At 45.7% G+C, this 6741-nt stretch overlaps 1 pseudogene; it reads left to right on the forward strand.

Annotated features, from left to right (window-relative positions):
• Positions 1-5079: 5079 nt before the first annotated feature.
• Positions 5080-6524, forward strand: LOC128847988 (olfactory receptor 10A7-like; annotated as a pseudogene).
• The last annotated feature ends 217 nt before the right edge of the window (positions 6525-6741 follow it).

The following is a 6741-nucleotide window of genomic DNA, read 5'->3' on the forward strand; positions in this document are numbered from 1 at the left end:
ATGCTCCCATCCAACTTTGGAATGAACCTTTCTCTGGGCTCTCTGAGTGCATCTCCTCAGGTCACAGGGTTCATGTTGTCAACTCACTTGGGGTGGAACCCCCAAATTCCAAGCCCTTGGTTACAGTACCATGTGTATTGACCATGCTTACCCAGCAGGTCCAGCTGCATTCTGGCACCTGCAGATCTTCCTTTTGGGAATCTGTGAATAGAGTGACCCAAAGTCTTTTTTTAATCTTAACAATAGGAACAAAACATAACATTAGTGAAAATGGGTTTTAAAACAACAAAAGGTCTACCAGCATGCTTACATTACCTTCCATCCTAGTCAGGCCTATTTTACCCCAGTCCCTTAATATTTGCAGTCTGGGTTCACCTTTGCTCCCTCTGCCATCTTTGAGGTCCTGTCTTTTGAAACCCAGATGAAGTTCTTTGTTCTCTCTGCTCATGTGCTTGGACCTGCTGCCCCAAACCAATCTGGTGAGTTCCACAGGGGGTTGGGGGCAAGAGCATCAGTGTGAATGGCTCTTGCATTGTGTCTCTAGTGTTGGCTGGGAGGGGTGTATCTGGTTCCACTTCCTTCCCTTCCTGGGTGCATTTCCTGATGGTCCTCCTTATTTGGAATTAACTCAATCTATGCCTACAGTAGACATGACAATAATCCAGTCAAGATATGGTAACCTTCCCCTCCCACACTTCCAATAAACATAAATATAAAAAATACAGTATTCATAAATTAATACAGGGAACTTCAAATTTCTGAGGGTAAAGCTGTCTTGTAATCTGAGTTCTTTCTATCTGAGCCACTGATTAAATTTCTGACTCCTTTGGGCCATGTCCTGAGCTGATGTAAATGGATGTCATTCAACTGAAGTCAATTTGCAATATCTGAGGATCTATCTTATTGTCTTCAGCTGTGTTGCCAGTATTACCATTAACACAACTCCAGTAAACTGCAGACCATTGTAGTCTGGTCGATTATTGCAACTCTAGAATTTATTTATTGTCACAGGTTCTTCCCTTAGGTGGCTACACAGATAGAAGAAATCAGTCAGTGGAACACATCAAAAAGAAGGTCCCGGTTCAGTCTGCTGTCTCGGGAAGCCAGCACACCCAAGTTCCAGGACAAATATTCAGATCTTCTATACCCTTATCTTATTACACCCACACATATCTCTGGCCATATTTGACTCTTTCCATGACCGCACTGAAGTCTGGACCTGCCCTCTCTCCATGTGTGGTATGTGTGACGATAATTATACTTTTGATTGGCAATATAAGCTACTTGCGTCAATTAGTTGCTGAGAACAGCCATGACTAATTACCTTTACAAATCTGGGGCTAGATGACTAAATACTTTACAAATCTGGGCCCTAACTTGATTTAAAAGCCCGCTAGGTTCCTTTCTGCATCTTTAGGCACCAAACCCATAGGCAATTTTGAAAACACTGCTCTACGTCTACTAGTTTTGAAGCTGTAGCAAAACCACAAACTTCTTTATGTGTTTCAGGTCCTAGAGGGGGACAAACATCTTCAGCCAGTATGTTAAGCAAATATATGCAGAAGTTGGGGGCAAGTTGGTGGGTGGAGCAATGGAGGATGGATAGTGCTGAATGTCAATATACACTATACCTAGGACTGAAGCCATCAGCTCTTAAGAAACTCCAACTAGTTCATGTTGCTACAGTGCATCTCCTTAGCCACACAGAGCACCACAAGCACATCAAACCTGTCCTACGCTCTTGGCACTGCTTACCCATAGAATAGTGAGTCGAGGCTGAGGTCTTGGTCCTTATCTTCAAGTCGCTCAGTGGCGAAAAGATGTCCTAAAGCTCCAGAATGAGGTCTGTGATTGACAACTGGAAGGAACGTGGGGGGCAATGGGTGCAAAGGGGTGGGGATATAGGAGGGAATAGGGTTATGGGGAGGCAGAGGGAATGAGTGGGGCTATGTGGAGAAGGATATAAGGGCAGGGGGAGCTGAGAGGTGAGTGGGCATGAGGAATGATTATCTGGACCAGGGATCAGCAACCTTTGGCCCGCGGCCCACCAGGGTAAGCACCCAGGCGGGCCGGGCTGGTTTGTTTACCTGCCGCGTCCGAAGGTTCGGCCGATCACAGCTCCCACTAGCTGCGGTTCACCATCCCAGGCCAATGGAGGCTGCGGGAAGTGGCGCGGGCCGAGGGATGTGCTGGCTGTGGCTTCCCGCAGCCCCCATTGGCCGGGAGCAGAGAACTGCTGCCAGTGGGAGCCGCGCTCGGCCGAACCTGCGGATGCGGCAGGTAAACAAACTGGCCCGACCCGCCTGGGTGCTTACTCTGGCGGGCCGCGCGCCAAAGGTTGCCGATCCCTGATCTGGACTATAGAGAGATATGTGGGTGTTGAGTCATATTATAGAAGAATATGGGGTTGTGAGTGGAGCTATAGGGGAAAAGGGGCATAAGATAGTCTGGTGTGGTGAGCCAGACTACAGGGACATGGGTGTGTGTGAGGAGGTTTATGAGGGGCACAGGAATACTTAGAAAGAGAGACACCCTTAAATAAACAGATATCTACCGGTCGAGGGTGCGTTACTGTTCTACTCAGGTCAGATTACACGCTTAGTGCAGTATGGATTGACGTGAGTAAATACATAAGTATTTGGCTCAATAAAGACTGGCAGGTCCACATTACACACAAAGAGCAGTCACTTACAGAGTGTTAACCTTTATTTTAACATTAAGGACAAAAGTAGAGGCTGCATTAGAGATCCCAGTGTATGCATGTGTGTGTGTCTCCTTAACAGCCTTCACCCTACTCAGCACAAGAGGTTTGTAACTGGGAATAAGGATTTATCTGCATGTGAAGTTAGCCGTACTGATGAAAGCTGCATTCCCCAGAGTTTGCAAGTATCTGGTGAAGCATTTCATACTTTGATAGGCATTAGGTGCAAATTCACCCTCTGGTGGTTCCAGTTGCATTTATACAATGAAATGGTCTCCAATTCTGCTGTAGGCCATTTAGAGCTTTACCATTTCCCATCCTTTTGTGCTGTTTATTGTTTGGTATCATCCCTATTACATTTTCCACACAGGGGAGTTTACAGAGTTCTGACGTCATATCCATATCATTAAAAGAAAGCCAGGAGAGAAACAAAAAATGGGAGGATAGATTATAATAATAAGACCTTGCTCTTATGCAGCATTTTTCACTGATGGCTCTCAAAACACTTTGTAGAGAAGGTCAGTATCATTATTCCCATTTTAAAGGTGGGGAATAAAGCGGATGATAAAAGTTATGGAGGATCAGACAGAGTTGCTCAAGTCTCTGATACAGCTACAGACTGAGAAGATCCGAGTTTGAGCGCCTCTGCAGCAGATGCACAATTCTTTGCCAACACTACCCCCCTCTATGCCCACACATTCCTTTTCATTCCACAGCACTCCTGAGTTTCCCCATCACTCCACCCCCTCTCACAACTTGCACAATGATAGCTGGAGCTACACACAGTTGTGAGGTTTTACCCTTTTTAAAAATAAATAAAGGCTAAGGTATTGAATGGCACAGCATTTTTATTCTGTGTTCTACAAACTGTATAGCAATCAATTCACTCTCGGGAACAGGTTCCTAAAGCATTGCATTGCATGGACCTAGGGCCCCAAAATTGTACATGGATGCAACAGGGAAGCAACTCCAAAGCAGACGTGTTAGTGCCCCTCATTGTCAAAGTGGTCCCTCAAAGCTTCTCTGATGTTAATAGCAGCCCTCTGGGCTCCTCTGACAGCCCTAGAATCTGGCTGTTCAAACTGTGCAGCCAAGTGCTCTGCCTCAGTGCTCCACACCTGAGCAAACATTTCACCCTTAGAGTCACACAGATTATGCAAAGTGCAGCACGCAGCTATGACCACGGGAATATTATCCTCGGTAAGGTCTATCCTGCCATTTAAACACCTCCACCGAGCTTTCAAACGGCCAAAGGCACATTCGACTACCATGCAGCACCTGTTCAGCCTGTTGTTAAAACGCTCCTTTCTGCTGTCCCGGTGCCCTGTGTAAGGTTTCATGAGCCAGGGCTGTAAGGGGTAAGCCAGGTCTCCCAGGATTACTATGGGCATTTCCACATCCCCCACTGTAAACTTGTGGTCTGGAAAGAAAGTCCCCACCTGCAGCTTTCTGTACAGGCCCCTGTTCCTGAAGATGTGTGCATCATGCATCTTTCCAGGCAGGCCTGCCTTGATGTCCGTGAAACGCCCCCAGTGATCCACAAGCAGCTGCAATACCATGGAGAAGTAACCCTTCTTACTGATGTATTCAGAGGCAAGGTGGTCTGGCGCTAAAATTGGAATGTGTGTGCCATCAATCCCCCTGCCACAGTTAGGGAAACCCATCTCTGCAAAGCCATCCACTATTGCATGCACATTTCCCAGAGTCATGGTCCTATGCAGCAGGATGTGATTTATTGCCCTGCACACTTGGAGTAATACAGCCCCAACAGTGGACTTTTCTACTCCAAATTGATTTGCGACTGACCAGTAGCAGTCTGGATTCACCAGCTTCTACACAATGATTGCAACACGCTTCTCTACTGGAAGGGCAGCTCTCAATCTGCTGTCCTTGCACTGCAGGTCGGGGGCCAGCTCAGCACATAGCTCCATGAAGGTTGCTTTACGCATCCTAAAGTTCTGTACCCACTGGTCATCATCCCATACCTGCATGACAATCCGATCCCACCAGTTAGTGCTTGTTTCCCTAGTCCAGAAGCGATGCTCTACCGTATGCAGCTGCTCTGTGAATGCACAAAGCACTGATAAGTTGCTAAAAGAACAGGAGTACTTGTGGCACCTTAGAGACTAACACATTTATTTCAGCATAAGCTTTCATGGGCTACAGCTCACTTCTTCAGATGCATAGAGTGAAACACACAGACAGAAGATGCCCCAAAAGTGGACACGGACTGTCGACAGAGGGAGCAAATGTAGACATGCTTTGGCAACTTTGCTTTTGTCAATTTTTCCTTGGTTACATTAGTTTAATCGAAAAAGCTTGCCAGTGTACACAGGCCCTTAGACGGTGTAAAAATCAGCTCTCAGTGTGACAAGGCGATGCATTTGGCTTTACTTGTGAGCATGTACAGAAAGCTGTCAATAGTCTCAGAGCACTGTAAAGATTTTAAATACTTAAGTTTACCAGACGATAACAAGCCACTTTACAAGGTACCATTATCCCCATTTTACAGCTGTGGAAACTGAGGGACAGAACTACATGGCTTTTTCAAGGTCACACTGAGTCAGGAATAGTACCTTGCTTTCTTGACTCCCAGATTTCACCCATGGCACTATATTACACAGCATAACGGGGGATAATTGCAGTACCAGCCCAGCTTGAGGTATGGGGTTACAGTATCTATGAACATGGTACTGGCAGGAAAAAGATGCATAGAAAAGCAGAGATCCTGCAAAGCTCATCCATGACTACATTTAAACATCAACAAAATTAAATGACACCACATAACCTATGAAATATGATATTAAAAAAGATAATGTGGATCTATTTACCTACATTTCTTGATATAGCCCATAACAGACACAGACCAGAGAAATCAAACGTTCATCACAGAATTCATCCTCCTAGGATTCGGGAATCTCCCTCAACTGCAGATTCTTCTCTTCCTGCTCTTTCTAGTAATCTACATTGTGACCATGGCTGGGAACATCCTCATCATTGCACTAGTTGTGGCTGATCAGCACTTTCACACCCCCATGTACTTCTTCCTGGGGAACTTGTCATGCTTGGAAACCTGCTACACTTCCACCATTCTACCCAGGATGGTGGCCAGTTTCCTGACTGGGGACAGAACCATTTCTGTCCAGGCCTGTATTGCACAACTTGATTTGTTTGGTTCTCTGGTAGCTATGAAATGTTGCCTCTTATCAGAGATGTCTTATGATCAGTATTTAGCAATATGCAAACCACTGCAGTATGCAGCCATTATGAATGGCAGGCTCTGCTTCTGGCTGGCAGCTGGGTCTTGGGGAAGTGTTTTTTATGGCTTGCACCATCACTGCATGTTGTATATCCCAAATGATTTTTTGTGGCCCCAATGAAATTGCCCATTTCTTTTGTGATTACGCCCCGTTAGTAAAACTGTCCTGCACTGACACCTGCCTGATGGCTCTTGTGACTTTCCTGTTCTCCTCCATATTAACACTGCCTCCCTTTCTATTAACCCTGGCATCCTACATGCGTATCATCGCCACCATCCAGAGAATTCCTTCCACCACTGGAAGGCAAAAGGCATTTTCCACCTGCTCCTCTCACCTCATTGTGGTTACACTCTACTATTGGACACTAATCATTGTCTATCTGCTACCAGACACCAACACACTGAGAGACCTGAACAAAGTGTTCTCTCTCCTACACTGTCCTGACTCCCTTGGTCAATCCCCTCATCTACAGCCTGAGAAACAAAGAGGTCAAGGAGGCCTTGAGAAAAGTTGTTAGTGAGATTATGAATGTCATGACAAATAGCAAATTATTTTGTATGTAATTATTGTATGTTACAATAAAATCAAGATAATGGGAACTCATCTGATGGGGTGATGCTGTGAATCACTGCTTGTGCTAGCAGCCCTTACCCATTAGAGCAGTTCTATTAAATACAGTGGGACTCCTGGTGTGAGGAAGAGCTACATGTCTGAATAAGGGCAGCAGGGCCAAGCAATCCCTGATTCAAGTTTCTCTCTGCTGGCATGGAAATATCAATT

The sequence above is a fragment of the Malaclemys terrapin genome, chromosome 13 (assembly GCF_027887155.1).
Source record: "Malaclemys terrapin pileata isolate rMalTer1 chromosome 13, rMalTer1.hap1, whole genome shotgun sequence".
NCBI classification, from domain to species: Eukaryota; Metazoa; Chordata; order Testudines; family Emydidae; genus Malaclemys; species Malaclemys terrapin.